An 18,505-nucleotide genomic window follows, 5' to 3' on the forward strand; every position below is an offset into this window, starting at 1 on the left:
TCCCAGTAATCTTTCCATTTTGCAACATATGACTGATCTATTAACAAAGTAATAACTTTTATAACAGAAGAGATAGTATATAAGTTAAAGTCTGGAAAAGAAATGCCCCCTTGAGACCAGCTATTAGTATGTTTCTTTAATGCAATCCTAGGTCTATTAGGTGCCCATAAGAAATTTAACATTAGTGTATTCAATTTCTTGATAATTATTTTTGTAGGTGGGAGTATTATTGATTGTATTAAGTATAATATCTTGGGGAATATTATCATTTTGATAATTGTAAGTCTCTCTTCCATAGTAAAAACATATTATTCCAGCTATTGAAAATATTTTGTATATTAAGAAGACAGGTACTATAATTATTATGTATAATAGATTTGATATCCTTAGTTAGTATTATACCTAAGTATGTTATCTGACCCGAATTGGGTATATATTTACTAAAATCACTAATAAGGACATTTTTTCATGTATATATGGGTAATATTTTAGTTTTTTCTTCATTGAATATTAAACCAGAAATATTTTTAAAATTCATCATTTTATCAAATAGGGACTGCATAGAAGAATTAGATCCTGCAGATGTAATTAGAACATCATCTGCAAAAAGTTGAATTTTAGATGTTGTATTTTCATCTATATCAAATCCTTCTATATCAGTACTGTTTCTGATCAGATTAGCCCAAGGCTCTATTATTAAAGTAAATAATAATGGAGAGAGCGGACACCCTTGTTTTGTACCTTTTAAAATGGGTATTTTTTGTGAGACATATGTTCCTATCTTAATGTAAGCCAGTGCTCCTTTATATAAATGTTCAATTAGATTTACAAATGCATCTGAAAAGTTTGTGCACTTCAGTAAGATAAACAAGTAGTCCCAACTTACTGAATCAAATGCTGAACTTATGTCAAGACTAATAAGTGTTAAATCTTTCTTTTTCCTATTTGCAAAATCAATTAATGTTAGAGTTCTCCTTATATTATCAAAAGTATTTCTATTTACAATGAAGCCTGTCTGATCTATATCTATAATGCCTGGGATGATTGCCTTCAATCTATCAGCAAAAATACTCATAAACATTTTATAATCAACATTAAGTAATGAAATAGGTCTGTATGAAGTGCATCTAGCTGGATCTTTATTGGGTTTTAAAATTGGCGAAATAAATGTGTATTGCCAAGATGGGGGAGTTATTAACTCATTTTGGGCCAAAATAAAAACCTTATGTATTAATGAGTATGTACTTTTAGAAAGAATTTTATATATTTCAGGTATAATACCATCATTACCTGGTGCTTTGTTTGATTTAAGCTTGTTTATTTGTGTAACAACCTCTGTATATGAAATATTTTTATCCAATAGTTTAGTCTGTTGTTCATTAAGTTTTTTATTCATGTTTGTAGTTATAAATTTCTTTATTTTATCTTTAGGTTCCATGTTAATGTTATTATGATTAATTTTGTGAAAGTGATTTCTAAATTCATCTAATATTTCTGGTAGACTAGAAACATTCTTCTTTTTCCTTAGAGAGAAAATGTCTTTGATATGATTTTGCTTATTCAACCTTTTTTTTAATTTTTAAGTCTATGTAAGTATTTGGGACTTATTGAGTAAGACAAGAACTTGTATTTCTCTAAAGTTATTTTAACTTTATGAGTTAAAATTTCTTTGTATTTCTCATTTAGTTTGTTTATTTCTTCAATGACTTTTTTGTCCATAATATTTTCTTTATTATTATGCTTATAAGAGTCTAATTTACTTTGAATATCTAATAATTCCTTATCCCAAGATTTCCTTTTATTATTATACCATCTGATACTTTGTCCATATAGATATGATTTTAAAGCATCCCAAACATAAACAATGGAGACTTCAGGAGTATTATTTATGTCTAAAAATGTTGCACTTCTGAAAGTATATAATCTTTATAGTCTTTTAGTTGAGTTAAGTATGCTGGTATCCTTTTGATCTGAACATTGTAAGTACTCTTTATCATGAACTCAAAGACAATTGAATTATGATCTGATATAGGACACAAAATGATTTTAGAATTAATTAATTCTGTTACCATCTGGTTAGAAATAAAGACTCTATCTATTTTTGAATAAGTTTTATATCTGTTAGAAAAAAAAGGTGTATGGTAATGATTTTGAGTCTATCTGATTATTAATATCATTCAAATGATATGAATTAACAAACTCTTTTAAATGTTTTGCATTAGATGTAATTTTCCTTTTTCCTATAGTAGTAGTATCATTTTCATGTAGGATGCAATTAAAGTCACCTGCTAAAATAATATCTCCTATAGAAAATTATGTGATCTTATTAAGATGGTATTTCACTGTTTTAATACCAATTCCTGGTATCCAATATACATTGATTAATGTATATATCTTTCCATTAATTTGTATTGTAACCATACAAAACATTCCTTTATCATCTTCATAAGTCTTGATAGTTTTAGGTATGGGCATACTTTTATTCCATAAAATAGCCACTCCTCTTTTTTTCTGAGTGTGCTCTGAACTAATACTGTATATTTGTTAGTGGCTAATTTATCAATATCTTTTTTCAAGAGATGTGTTTCATGAAGGAATACTAAGTTGGCCTTATGTAAATTAATGTATCTCATTAAGCTTGCCCTTTTACATGGATTATTCAGTCCATTAATGTTTAAAGAAATTCCTTTTAGAGAAGTCATTTGGCATTATTTAAACATATAAAACTTATAATCAGAATAACAATTAACAAAATAAGTAATGTTATACCTCCTCCTTTAGGTGTACCTTTAAATAAAGCTGTATTCATTGAAACTCTTATGGGATTTTGTATAAACTTCATTTTTGCTTGTAGTGACACTAAGTTTATAAAATGTATTGTGGATGTCAGAACTATATACAAACAATAGTTAACGGAAGAAAATAATATAAGGATAAAACCTTGCACCCAGCCTGGAGTTAAAAACTCCAACTTTGAGTAGCACATACCACTCAAGTTAACCCCCTACCCTAAGCAGCAGTACCTCAGCTGCCACCTTATCAATTTAATACTGGTTATTATTAACTAAAGTTAACCTCTTTCAATTAGATTATCTAGTAAGACAAAGCTAAACATTTGATAAATCAGCATCATATAAACAAATAGGAACTTTTAGAAACAATTCATATTACTATGTACATCTATTTAATATAATACATTTATAATCAAATAGCATTCAAATAGACTTGATATTGGGAATCGAGAAGAGAGAGAGAAAGAAAAGAAGAGAAAGAGAGAGATAGAGAAAAAAAAAAGGGCATATCTACATGTTAATTTATTCAAAGTTTGTAAAAATAAGTTCTTATATTCATTTAGAATCAACAACTTAGGCTGTTATGGTTCAGATATTACATATATTAGGATATTCCTATTTTCTGTCATAGAAATGCAGTTAACAGCTTCTAAAATACTTTAAATTACTTGCATCAAAGCTTTTCTTCTCATACTTATTATTGCCAGTTAAATAAAATATTTAGGTTCATAAATATGGTTACAAATCATACTGCATAGCTATGTAAATTCCCAGATATACTTAAGTCATTGTGAAGAAAGCCATCTGTATTTTATATATCTGAACTGCTGCTTTAAAATATGTCACATGACAACTTCTTCTAAGATAAAATCATAATGATATTTATACTTGTCAGTTAGATAAGTCAAATGAATTGTAGTATTATATATGTTTAAATCACAAGTATTTACATACATTAATATGTTGCAGTCATGTAAACTTTCAAAAACATATGTATATATGTTTTACTTTCTATGCCTTCTAAAATATCACACTAGCTTACTATGACATACTGAATCATTTAAAATCATTATAACTTTCATATTTTATAAATTATAACATAAATAAGTGTTAGAAAAATATGTACTTAAACATATACAGAATGTTAGAAAATATGTACTTAAACATATATGTAGTGCAAGTTTAGAAACAGTCTAATATGTAATGCATTTGATTCTATTTAACAATATGGCAGTAGAAATGATCTTGCATGTAATTGCTTGAAACTTAGCTGCAGTGTGGTTAACCTCTGACCCTGGCAGTAGCCAGCTCAGCAGGCTTATGTCTTTCAGCAATTATTATCTGCTGAGTTAGAGAGAAATAAATATGTATGCATGTATATCTTTCTTCCTTCCACTGAGAAGGATGGCCTTGTGAACATTATCAAAGACAGAGTGCAGCTGCTTACCAGAGAGACAAAGGAACGTATTAAGAGATGAACTGACTATTGTATTTGAACTAATCTAAAACCTTGGAAGAAGCAGCATTTACAAGAAGACATTGTAATTGACCAGGTGCCTTGCAAGGCTGTGTTATTCTCATGGGAAAGTTTTTAAAAAGCATTACCTCAGCATCTTCTTATGAATGAAATATTGTGGACTATAGTGATGTAAATGCCCTGTGACTGACCACATCAGTAAGGTGGGCAAAAGCTGATTGCAAATGGTATATAATTGAAGGTATTTCCTGTATAGAGCCAGTCAAAACTCTATACTTGTTTTGTATAGTTTTTTGCCTCCTAATGTACATTAGTAAAGAAACGTTATTTGAACTTGAGCATCCTGTGTTATTGACTGTCATTTTGAAAAGCCTAATGATTTTTACAGTCTGATTTTAACAATTTATTTGACATTTTGGTCCTTCTTAGCCGGAATTCCCTTGGTAAGCTACAGGTCAGAGTGCATGGGTGGTAATAAATCTGCGCAGGAGAAGCTGCCAAAATGGTTCTTCTTAAAGTGAAAAGACCTCCGACTGAATTGTTGTGTGTAAAGAGGCTGTCCACTTTCTGATCTGTGGCTGAAGAGCGGAAAACTGGACCCCAAGATGAAAAATATGCAGTCATAAACGGGAGGCTCAGGTAAGAAGAATTTCCCTCTTTGTCTTTGTTTTAGATCAGGGACCAGGTTACAGTGTACTGTTGTTAAGATTTGTGATAGCAGGTCGAGAATGTATTGAAGTACTGTATATTTGGTCATAGATCAGGGGAAAAACAGAGCAAAGTAAACAGTCATTCTAGACACTACTGTGGATACAGGGAAAAAGATACCACGTGGTACAAGAGAAGGGTTACGTAACAGTCTTTTTAAGACATGGGAAATCAGTGCACTGAGAGATCACGAGATCCGCCCCTAACGGATAATGTGAAGTATATGCAATTGCAGTGAGCAGATAATGTGAGATATTTTGCAAAATGTGTTAACAAATATGAATTTGATAGTAAACTAGATAAACTTTCACTAGTTAAACTCCTTAAACAGCTTAAATCTGATGCAGGAGGTCAGGCAAAAAAGCAGCACCAACTAGGCATACCTCAAGCACACAGGTGGATTGAGGAAGCAAATTGTAGAAAAACAGAAGCTTAGAAATTCAAACACATTTTTTTAGACAACATAGTAAAAGGTCTGACAGACAGAATCTCTGAGAAATGAAAACTTAAAGCAGACTGAACTTGCATTAATCAATGCATACAACAGGAAAATGAGACAATAGATGGATATTATGCTAGATTATTAGAATGCTTTAAACAACAATTAAAAAATACATTATTAAAAGGTTGCATTGCCTCTGTCAGTAGCTTTATTACAAAGCATATGATAGATCACTGAACAAGCAGGCTGCAAGCCTTACTTGAGTATGCTAGACATGCTGAAAGACACTTTAATAGTAAAAAGGAAAAAAAAAAAAAAAGGCACAAGTCTTCACTGCTGAAGACGGAGCTGAAGTATTTGTATTACAGTCAGGTAAAAAGGGCATCTAGCTAGGGACTGTAAACAAAATAAAAAAGCAATGACAGAAGATAATGGAGATGAGGACTGACTATATGATAGTGATAACAATCAAAAATCATCAGGAAAGGTTAATAAACAAAAAGAAAATGTGAATGTAGTAGAGGGAATAAAGGAAGTACAAACAGATGTAGAGGATAAAAATGAAAATGAAATTTTAGATTTAGCATTGTTGAGCCTGGAGCTCTACCTAGCAGATACAAAACCAGAAGTGACACTTCTGGTGGAGGGAAGGGAAGTCAAATTCCTGTGTGACTCAGGAGCATCACGGACTTTGATACACCCCTCCAAGTTACCAAAACATTCTGAATCACCTGATTATATATTAGTAATTCAGCAAGTATCAGCAATGGCGGAACCAGGCCCAAACCCACTGACGAACTTTTTCCAAAATCTTTTTGGGGGGTGGGGTTCAATCCTAATGAATATTTTGATAACTATTTGTGTAGTTTTGCTCATATTGGGAGCATGTGTTTGTTGCGGGATACCTTGTGTAAAAAGATTAGTTAGAGATTTCGTTAATGTATCTGCAACCGAGACTATGTATCAAGACCTGGAGTTGAATCTGTTGATACCAAATGAAATTCTTTCTGAAATATAAAACAAATGACTTGCCTAGTTGAAAGTTCCAGAGAGGAAGAGACTAGGGAATGAAATAATGTTGTTTATGTTTCTGAATAGAATGAAAAGCATTAAAAGGAGGGAGAATGTTAGAAAAATATGTACTTAAACATATACAGAATGTTAGAAAATATGTACTTAAACATATATGTAGTGCAAGTTTAGAAACAGTATAATATGTAATGCATTTGATTCTATTTAACAATATGGCAGTAGAAATGATCTTGCATGTAATTGCTTGAAACTTAGCTGCAGTGTGGTTAACCTCTGACCCTGGCAGTAGCCAGCTCAGCAGGCTTATGTCTTTCAGCAATTATTATCTGCTGAGTTAGAGAGAAATAAATATGTATGCATGTATATCTTTCTTCCTTCCACCGAGAAGGATGGCCTTGTGAACATTATCAAAGACAGAGTGCAGCTGCTTACCAGAGAGACAAAGGAACGTATTAAGAGATGAACTGACTATTGTATTTGAACTAATCTAAAACCTTGGAAGAAGCAGCATTTACAGGAAGACATTGTAATTGACCAGGTGCCTTGCAAGGCTGTGTTATTCTCATGGGAAAGTTTTTAAAAAGCATTACCTCAGCATCTTCTTATGAATGAAATATTGTGGACTATAGTGATGTAAATGCCCTGTGACTGACCACGTCAGTAAGGTGGGCAAAAGCTGATTGCAAATGGTATATAATTGAAGGTATTTCCTGTATAGAGCCAGTCAAAACTCTATACTTGTTTTGTATAGTTTTTTGCCTCCTAATGTACATTAGTAAAGAAACGTTATTTGAACTTGAGCATCCTGTGTTATTGACTGTCATTTTGAAAAGCCTAATGATTTTTACAGTCTGATTTTAACAATTTATTTGACAATAAGTAAGTAATTATAAAAAATAACTCACATTTAAATGTTATAGAGTTCATTATTCATCGCAGAGTCGCATTTGCAGCAGTTCTACTTCCTGGTAGAGTGTTCTTCTTGAATCTGCAATGCGTCAGTGTGAATTCAGAGGTCAAAGGTCAAAATGACTGCATTCAGCTTCCCTGCGTGTATTCTGAGTGTTGAAGCTTTTAAAACAACTCGAGGACACTATTCACGAGGTAACTCACATCCCAAATTGTCTCCCTTAACATTCTGGTGGGAATTTTAACAAATGCAAGTGACTGACATTCATTTAGCAATACAAATGAAACCAAACAGAGTAAAACCCTCGCGAAGTATTTCACAAGTTATTACAGACTCTATGACAGTGAAACTAAGCCCACAGTTATTAATATATAATACAACCAATCTTTTATGCCCCAATTCAATCCCTTATACAAATCTCATTTTATACAAGTATCAGTATTATCTAAAGCATGTAAATGTACTTATATGAAAGAAAAAGAGAGAGAGAGAAAAGAGAAGAAAGAGAGTAGAAAATAAGAAGAGAGTGTGAGAAGAAAGAGAAAAGATAAAAAAGGAAGCTATAAAAATTATCTACAGTGAAATATTACTTGCTGTTTATATTAATAAAGATAAATATGAAACATATTATTTACTACTATTTTAGTTCTAATTATTAGTATTTAAATCATGACAGATTATTTGTAAACATGTTTAAGCAATAGAATCATGACAAAATAATTAGCAACAGTATTTAAACAGCATATATACTTTTTTTTAAAAAAAACTAATAAGTTATTATTCCACTTATCATATTTTCATCATACTTCTCTCTCTGCCCTCCCCCACCCCTTACTGAATGCATAGTCTAAAAAGAATGACATTATTTAAAACAAGAAGAGAGAAGAGAAAAAAAAATGTATCAAATTACTAACCTTGGGTCTCTTTATGACAAAGAGAGACAAGTTGATTGATAGCTTGTTATTTGTTCCTCAGATATTTTGACTAATTATGAAACATAAACAGATCTTTGTACACAGAAAATAACTTTGATTAAATCTTTTTTAGAATATTTGTGGCTTTCTGTAGATGAAGTAACTGTATTTGAAGAGATTAATATTGAAGAAAAAGAGAGAGAGAAAAAAAGAAAAAAACATAGAACATGTCATTTGTTTTTTAGTCTCTTTTACTTCTCTGAAGTCTTCCACGAAGCTTCTGTTGCCAACCTCTTTAATGAAGGACTAGCCCATTCCATTTCCTCTATTTTATCCAAAATCTTATTTTTTTTGATATACAGCAATGCAGAGTCTAAGTCTTCAAAAATTCTAGGGCCATCAGGTAGAAAGATTTTTAGTTTGGCAGGAAACAGAAGGTAGGTTTTAAACTGTGCTTTCTTAAGCTTTCTTATTAATGGCAGGAAAACTTTTCTTTTAGTTATTACCAAGGAAGAATAGTCATTGTCAAAACGCACAGTTGCCTCATTAATTTTAACAGGTGCTTTAGCCCATGCTGATTTAAGTACCATCTCCCTTGTCATAGGATGATAGGAATCTAACTATAACTGATCTAGGATACTTTTTGTTAGTGTTAACATTAGAAATGGATCTATGGGCTCTCTCAATACCAAAAGAAAATGCTTCTGGTAAGTCTAAAGTTTTAGGAAGCCAAGTATTTAAAAAAGAAGTAATATTGTTACCTTCAATATTTTCTGGCAGTCCAAAAATCCTAATATTATTGCGCCTAGATCTATTTTCCAGATCATCAAGTTTAGTTTGTAGATGTGTATTCTGCTTCAGCAAAAACTCAATGTTAATTTCTTCTTCCTGGACTCTATTCTCCATGTCATTAACAGTCTCTTCTATGCCTGTAATCTGAGTGTTCTGTTGTTGCAAATCCAGATGTAACAAATCTATTTGTTTTGTAGTTTTTTCTATGAAGTTATCAATTTTAGTATCCAGTTTGTCCATTTTGGTAGTAAGTTGCTGAATTGTAGATATCAGAGACTGAAGTTCTTTCTTAATGCTGGAATCCAAAGAATTTGTCTTACTGGAACTCATTTCAAACAGAGGAGCTGACAGAAAAAATTTCCAAAGTGATTTCTGACAGGAATATTATTGAAATTTTCTCTTTTTTAGATATTATTCAAGAAACTGATATTCCAAATGTATTTAGAAAGAAAATTAATTCATAAATTAATGTTTAAAGTAATTATTTCCTGTCAGTACTGTGAGATTGGTGGAGCTGAAGAAATCTGCTGCTGTCCTGTGTTCATCCTTGGCCATGCCCCCTTCATGCTTTTGAAGTTCTGACACTTTTTATATACAAAAGTTGATTTTTCTCCAACATAATCCCTTACTTCTTTATCACTATTCAAAATACCCCAGTTTTTAAACAAGATGTTTTTCATCCAAAGGCTGTCTCTACCATATGTGGTAATAAACGAACATCTAAAACATTCAAAACATTCAGTATGCAGCTCTATTTGATTATTAGACTCACTTATATAATCACCACTAATAATAAGTTGCATAGTAAAAGAATCTGCTCGTGGATATTCAACAGTTGTATTTTTATTTGCTTTAGTACCCAAGATTGGGATGAAATGCCCATTTGATCTTTTTTCCTATTACCTCAGCCATTACCTCACTAATTAATTCAACTGGGTACCCACATTTCAAAAACATATCTTTCAGATTGTCACACTCAACAAGAAGGTTCATTAGCCCTGTGATTTAATGCCGAGATATTTAAATAGTTTTGTTGTGATGTTTTTATTACACTTGAAAATGTGCAATAGATGCAAAAGTGCTTGTGTGAAGATTTGTAAACTAAAACTGTCTGCTTAACTCCTGGCTGTGTTTTGTTTTGCTAAATTAGTACTTGCTGCCAGGTGCCAAACTGGAGCCCAGTAATATTAGCCATGTGCTGAAGGTAGGGGTGTGGCTAGTCAGTGACCGCAACTGCTGTTTAAGTTGAGAGCTCCCATGTATGTAATGATGTAAAGTGCACTGTAGTGATACATTCAAAAAAATGGCTGATTGTAAATGGAAAAGATCATCTAAGCAAACAAACTGGCTTTTGGAATGATCTAAAAATATCTCAGCAGATGAAAGGTTATCAAGAATGTGTCGTCTGACACCTGATACTTTAAAAAAACAATGTCGGTAGTCTGGCAGCATCAAGAAGGCTTAAAAGATAAAGTCAGAGAACTGAAAAAGGAAATGTACTAACAAGCAAAGTCAACAATTTAGAAAACTGGCCCAAGTGGGGGGATTTTTAGAATAAATGATTTACTAGAATCAGTTACTGATAATGACACATACTGGGTAATGGAAAAGATACTACCTGATACGATGCATATAGGTTCATAGGTTCATAGGTTTATACTAGGCTATCTGCCCTAAGGCATTTATAAGCCTAGCCCAAATTTTTGTGGCTTAAGCCACCCCTTATATGAAAAAATACTGTGCCCATTAGTTTGTTGTGTTTCCAGCAGTGACACAGAGATGATTCCCGGGGGTAAACCTACGATCTCCCATCCACAGGTCTAGATTTCTCTTGAACAGAGTCAGCGAGGTGCTCTGCCTCACATGGACCGGGATTTTATTCCACAGCATAGGGAGTCTCTGAGTGATAAATCTATCCCTCCAGCACGTCCTATTTATATCCGTGCTAAGGTTTAAGTCGCTTGCTCTAGTGGTTTTGGTGGATTTGGATTTTTTGAGGTGGAGCATGTCCATTAATTCCGGGTTGGACATGGCCTTGTATGTCAGGCACATGTCACCTCTGAGCAGACGGTATGTGACTGAATAGAGCTGGAGTTTCTTCAATCTGGCAGCATATGACAGATTTTGGAGTCCCTTTATCCTTTTGGTGAGGAACTTTTGGGGTCTCTCCAATTGCTGCAGATGTCGGGTGAGATACATCCCGAATGTGGCATTGTACTCGATCATTGGTCTGATAAGTGAAGAGTACAGGCGAACAATGACCTCACTAGATCTGGATGTGAATCCCTTCATGATCAGGTGGGCAATGTAGAAGGTCTTTCTAACCACTTTAGCAATGTGAGTGTCAAAAGAAAGGCCACTGTCAACCTGGGTCCCCAGGTCCCTGATAACCTCTTCTGTGCTTAGTGGATTGCCACCTATATGGTAGCTTGGGGTTACCTTGTTTTTCCCGAAGGGTATGACTATACATTTTTTGGCGTTTAACTTCAGGCCATGGCTCTGGCACCAGCTATCTGTTTCCGTGAGTCCCTTCTGAAGGACTGTCTGATGCACTTTCCACTATGGCGCCCAGTTTGCAGTCGTCTGCAAACTTTGTCAGCCAAAGTCCTCCTATGTTGGCCTGTACTTCTGAGAAGTAGATGCCAAACAATAGGGGGCCAAGGACTGAGCCCTGTGGGACACCACTTGTGACCGACTTGGAGTCTGACACAGCGCCAGCAACTCTAAACTTGTGGGTTCTGTCCTTAAGCCAGTTTGCAACCCATCTTGTGACATATGGGTTTACATTTAAGCTGGTAAGTTTTTCTACAATACCCGAGTGGGGTATTGTGTTGAAAGCCTTTGCAAGGTCAAGGTAGGCTGTATGGACTGCCTTTCCCTCATCGATGGCCTTGGTGACTGTTTTGAAGAAGTCGACCAAGTTCAAAAGGCATGATCTTCCCTTGACAAAGCCAAACTGGGTCGGGTCCAATGTCTGCAAGTCCCCTATATCTTTGTTTATGAGCTCCATTATGATCCTCTCCATAGCTTTGCAGACTAGACTTGTTAAGCTTATGGGGCGGTAATTACCAGGGTCCGTAGAGGCGCCGCCTTTGTGGAGTGGGACAACAGTTGCCGTACGCCACTCCTTGGGCACGTATCCTGTGGTAAGGCTGAGATTAAACAGCTGCCTTATGTGCGGGTTTAATTCCTCATTTAGCTCGTGTAGCACACAGCCGGGGACACCATCCGGTCCCATTGATGCTGTGTTTTTAGCTTTAGAGAGAGCAGCTTTCACCTGCGCATTTGAGATGTCCGGGAGGCTACACTCGGTTGGGATAGTTATCTCTCCTTTGGGGGGGAGGGCTGAAGTTTGCACTGAACCTGTCTGCCAGTATGTTGGCAATGTCTGTGGGTTCAGTGATTTTTGTATCATTTTGGACTAATTCTGAGCATATCTGGGAGTTTCCGCCCAGGTTCCTAACATAGCTGAAAAAGGCCTTTTGATTGTCCTTTGAATCCATGGCAATTTTTCTCTCAAAATTGGCCTTAGTTGATTTTATGAGTGCTCGTATTTTTTTACTAATAATGATCAGGGGTGACTTCCCTTTTATGGATTTTGTTCTATCATGTAATAGCTTTCTCCTCTTATTGTAAAGTTTGTTAATGGCTGGGGTCCACCAGACTGGACGTTTGCCCTTTGTGGAAAGAGTCTTGGTTTTATTTGGGATTGCCTGATCCATGCAGTCCTGTGTCATATACACCATATTCTCAATCTTGCTGTTGAAAGAATGCACCAGATTAGAAAGAGATCTGTCATGTTCAGTAATTTGGGGGAAAACTGAGTTATGTATTACTGTCTCTCCACCTGATGTGAAGACAAGACTTTGATCATAACTAATAGCAGGATATACAGGGGTTTCAGTAGAGATGATATCAACAGATCTTTGCGGCAGACTAAACTAAGTTATTTGCTTTGAGGCAGCGAGTGGGTGTCATAAAGTGAGACATAAAATGTTTCATTTATGTTAAATTACTCTACCCAACGATCTTGGTAGTAGAAATTGATTGATGGTGATAAGGTGTTTTTAAATAAAACAAATGAGGCAGAAGCATTCCTGTACAATGTTAAAGAACAGATCTAGCAAGAATGAAAGTGTTACCTTAGACAAGGAGATATCCAAGAAAGAAATGGAATAAGAATGGTCCAGTAAAAAAGAGGACAAGTCTTCATGAAAGGATAAAGTATTAAAGAATATGTTATTTCAAGAGGGAATTAAAAGTGATGAATGTGTAAAAGCTAGTGCAATGAGTAACTATATAAGGATGGAAATGAAGGTAAAAAGGCAAAAGAAGGATTGCCATGTTAAGAGAGGAGAACAACCTCCTATGAGTGGATACTGTATGTATGAAGAGAGAGTTTCATCATTGACACCCATAGGATTGGTAAAGAAGAAAGTTTAAATGGATGAAAAATATAAAATATGAAATAAGCAAGATCACAGAAGAATAGGGAGAGGAAGTATGATGGGTATGGATACTACAATGGAAAAATTGAGCAAAGTTAGTGAAAAGACTTGGTCTGAAATATTTAACATATCATATGTTAGATTCTGCTGATAAGCAGTTTTGGTCATCCAAAGGACTTAAAATGTTAGATAGGAGTTTCCTGTGGGATGAACATTATAAAGACACACTCACTTTATTTCAGTTATTTGTTCTAGTATCTTGGCTTGAACTTGTAGTTAAGATTATTAGATCTGAAAAAAATTGCACCAAGATCATCTTGTTCCATGTGAGGGATTTTGGACATATTGCTACCAAACATTGGAGTGTATTGAGTAAAGATGGGTGGGGTAAGAAATATGTTACCCTTGTTTCTGTCATTTTAAATTGAAATTAATATTTTTTAAAAACTTTAAATAGTTAAATTGTTTCTTTATTAAGGAGTCAAGCAGTTAAATGGTTCAGTTGCAGCAGTATGTAGTAGTAAATAGCTTGTAGATATATAATCTAAGTTATATGTTTACTGGGCTGTTCAGGGGGGGGGTGGCAATGATGACATGTATACATATGAGTTGGTTAACTTTCCTAAATAGTTTAAACATTAAATTATGCCTTATGGATTGGGTGATAGTTGTGAGAGGGACTTAAGCACCTTTGGATATCTAATTAGCTGCCAGGTTCTTATTCTGGGTGTTGTGTTTTTAATGCACAAAGGACTTCTTAGCCCAGGAAATCATCCTGTAGAATGAGGAAGGACCTTGGTTCAGCAAAATGATACAACAAGGCTTCAATCCAAGTGCAAAGTTATGTCTTGAAATGTGTGTGTGTGTGTGTGTGTGTGTGTGTGTGTGTGTGTGTGTGTGTGTGTGTGTGTGTGTGTGTGTGTGTGTGTGTGTGTCTGGGGGGGGGTGTACTAATCCCATCAGATGGAAGAGATTACTAAAGACTTCGCAGGGAGGGGGCAGTAATAATAGGACTGCATTAGGCAAAGATAAAAATGAATAAACTTCGTAAATTTAGGAATAAACAATAGCCTAGAGATTCTGTGATCATAAGCCGGGGGGGATTATTTTGATGTTTCATTATACAATATAATAGAATACAAGTTTGTACAATTAAAGTTTTATGTAGTGGAGGAGGTAGGTGGCCTGTATGGAAGGAAGTGATTAATGAGAAGGTATAGGCAACTGGTAATATATAGGTACTGAATAATGATGACCAGGACACTTTTAAAGCTTTATTAGATAAGTGTGACCAGTAGGTAGAGAAAGTAAATGTCACAATATTGAAGGATGGGTTAAATTTATTATTAAAATGATAAAGTAAAAAAGAAGTACACAGGAAAGCAAAGACAGTAGTAGTTCAGCCATGGATGCACACAAGGAAGTGGGCAGAGGTATGGTGGTAAATGAATAGACAGGATGTGGGCATCCCCTTCTTTTGAGATATACTGCTGTGGGGAAGAAGAATTTATTTGATTTTAATGCTTGCATCAATGGCATATTTGATACAACAATAGGAGATATTATTGCTACATTTGTTAGATCATGGTCTATAAGTTGGGGTAATACAAATACAACAAACATGGCGAGAGGATATGAGGAGATGGAGGTGGGAGCATTATAAATTGAGTGGAAAGCAAAGGAAGGCAGAACTGGTTGGCTTAGAGAAATATGTAATTGGTAGGAATCCAATGAAAAACAGTGACATTCACTTTCTGGTTTAACCAAACAATCCAAAAGAAAGAAAATAAAACAAGTGAAGAAAAATCCACTTTAATAGTAGCAGAACTTTAGTAAGCACTTTTGTCTTAAAAAAAGACATCTTCACACTGAAGTGAATACAATTACAAAACATTTAAATAACCAATTAATAAGTCACATAACAGACTCACTCAGTGTTTAAGCCCTTTGCGTTTCCAAAACATAATGAACTCTTCCCTATTATTCAAGCCTGGAAAATGGCATGCATTTAATTTTACCTGCCACTAATATTCAAGCCATCCTAATTCGTCTTCAGGGATAAAGCATAATTCCGCATATTTTAAGGCTTCTAAAACTAAGAACTTAAAATCATCCTTACAATTTCCAGATTTAAAATGCTTAGCTAATGCATTATTTGTGTCCTCTGTAGAAATGGCATACTTTAATGTTTTGTTATTGTATTCACTTCAGTCTGAAGAAGTCTTTTTTAAGACAAAAGCTCTTACTGAAGTTCTGCTACTATTAAAGTGGATTTTTCTTCACTGGTTTTATTTTCTTTCTTTTGTAATTGGTAGGAACTTAACTTATGCAGTACAGGCAAGTTTAGGATAAAGGGAAGGATGCAAAGTGGCTATTAGAGGGGACTAATGGAAAGAGAGGGAAAAAGAAGGGCAGAGCTTCAAAATATTTTGAGGGGCAAGGAAAACCAATTTCATCAAGTTCAAAGTCAAATAGTAAGAGGAAGCCAACATAATTTTTTTTTTAAGATTGAAATTTACTTTAATAGCAGAAATAAATATTTTGGCTGTTACGCAGGTTGAGGCTAAAATGATGAGAAGAGGGTCATATTGATGGTTAAGAAGAGAAAGAGACCCTAAGTATATTATATGGGCAGTCTTGAAGTGGAGGGATTCCAAAGTTAGAAGAAATAAAAGACATGGAATGTTTATTAGTTAGACGACTATGGAGGGATATGAGAAGATTTCTGGAAATACTATCTAGATTTTTATAAACAGTGAAGTCATGGTACTGAGGTTGAATGGATTTTTGAAGCAGCTCAGAAGGGACAATTTATGGATAGTGAAAGAGTTGAGTTAAATAAGGATTTCAACATAGAAGAATGCCAGAAGGCTATTCAATGTCTAAAAAAGAAGAACACAGCAGGGTTAGATGGGTCTGCTGAAAAAATGTTTATAAATGGGGAGGAAGTAAAATTCCAAAATGTTTAGCAAGAATATTTAATAACGTGGAAAACTCTTATTAAAAGTATTTGCTAAATTTATTGGAAAAATTGAAGATGGACAGGGTAAGGCAGTTAGAAAAGGTTAATAAAATAGCAGGAAAAATAAATGTGAGTAAAATGATTTTGCCTGTTTTTTTTTCTGGACTTTGTCAGTGTCTCCATTACACTCTAAAATACAGACAGTACAGGATAACATAAATGAAGTTATCCTCACTAATAAGGGACAGAAAACTTCTGCACTCAAGGCACAAGTACCAAAATGTTATGGAGGATAGGGGGTTACTAAATTTGCAAAGGTGTGCATTAGCAATGCAGTTGGCTCGGATGATTTGAATGTGAGATGTAATACATGAAGGCATAATAACCTTGAGTGTGCATGAACGGGAAATATTAGTGGCTTGTCTGAGGTAGATTGAAGAGTGGCAGAAGGAAGTATTAAAACTTGGAGATTTCAGTTTGGGGGAGTGATCCAACCTCCCAGAGATTCTAAAGGTTGTACCAGATGTAATGCATGCAACATGGATGCAGCAAAGTATTTGAGATTGGAAACATATAAAGACTTGAGGAGAATCTGAAATGGAGAGTTTTATGAAATGTGTTGATGTCAAAAAAGATATAATATAAAAAAAAATGTGACTGGCTTATCTAAAGAAGGATTAAAAGGACAGGAAGAGAGAGACAGAAGGAAATTTCCAAAAAGGAGTAATGCAGATGCTATGGAAGAAATGGAGAAAATTAAAGAAAGGCAAAACAGGTTTCATATAAGGATTTATGGGAATGGAGAGCCAAGGGAATACGACTATTTATTTATAGGCTATGGGTACAGTGAGAATTGATGAGGATATCAGAGGAAGAGTGAGAAAAGGTATGGTATAATATAGCAATAACTTATGGCTGGGTGAGGGTAATGCTGGATTTACACACAGTTGGTGTGGTTTGGTCATGAGGGCAAAGCCCGAGTGAGCAAACAAAGCCAACTATAGTTAAATCAGCATTATCCACAACCAGCTGTGGGTTATTGCTATTATATAATGGCATTATTTAAGAAAATAATTAACTTACTTCTCTTAAATAATGTCCTTGTATAATGGCACCGTGGTTCTCTACCACATTTTTTCCCAGTAACATGGGGCTCATGTGTATGGGACTTATGTTCCAACTCTTATGCAGTACATCACTGCTGTGTAATGCAAGCAAAGGAGAATGAAAGATCTTCAGTGCTTTTTTGTTTGTTTTTAATTGAAAAAAGGAAATACGGAGACTTCAAATGTACAGGAGAGATGTTACAGAAAAAATATAAGGATAATCAGATATTTATCTCTAGTTTTGTATAACATACCTGATTATCCTTGTATTTTTCTCTGTCCCATCTCTATCGTTGTTTTGAAGTCTCTGTTTTTTGTAAGTTTTTTTAAGGACAACACTGGCATTCTGTTATTAAATACTCAACTTCTCTGTCCTTTTTCTCCCTATTTACTGTCCCTGCTGTGAATAAACAACAGCATAGCATTTAAAATATTTTAAATTGACTGTTTCTCTCCACTAGAATAGTACCTTACTGCTCTGTGGTGGTTTCACTTTCAAAAAACTATTATCCTGCCTGGAAAGGCTTGCTGCAGTCACCAATTCACTGATGTCATCAAGGCCACTGAAAACAGGTAGTTTTCTGGCCATTTCCCTCCCCAAACTGACATCACCACGACCATCCTAAAAACCCTCCCATGCTGTAATGTCACAGCTCTGTGTCCTTGCCCTACCCAAGGATAGAACAAGAAAACAGTACATTAGTCAAGTCTCCTGCTGTGAGTTGTCAATCACAGCAGCTAACATCTCAAATCACCCTTAGCACTTTGACAGCTAGGGTAGTTAGGTGTGAAGGGGGATGGGAGATGAGTCAAAGTAGTGCAATTCAAGCTTCACAAAAGACTGCAGTTTAGCCATTCTAAAAATAAGCAGCAGTAAAAAGCACTTTAAAAGTATGTTCTGTGACATTTGCACTGTTTGAGT

The sequence above is a fragment of the Protopterus annectens genome, chromosome 2.part0 (assembly GCF_019279795.1).
Source record: "Protopterus annectens isolate FY-2018-M chromosome 2.part0, PAN1.0, whole genome shotgun sequence".
Lineage (NCBI taxonomy): Eukaryota > Metazoa > Chordata > Ceratodontiformes > Protopteridae > Protopterus > Protopterus annectens.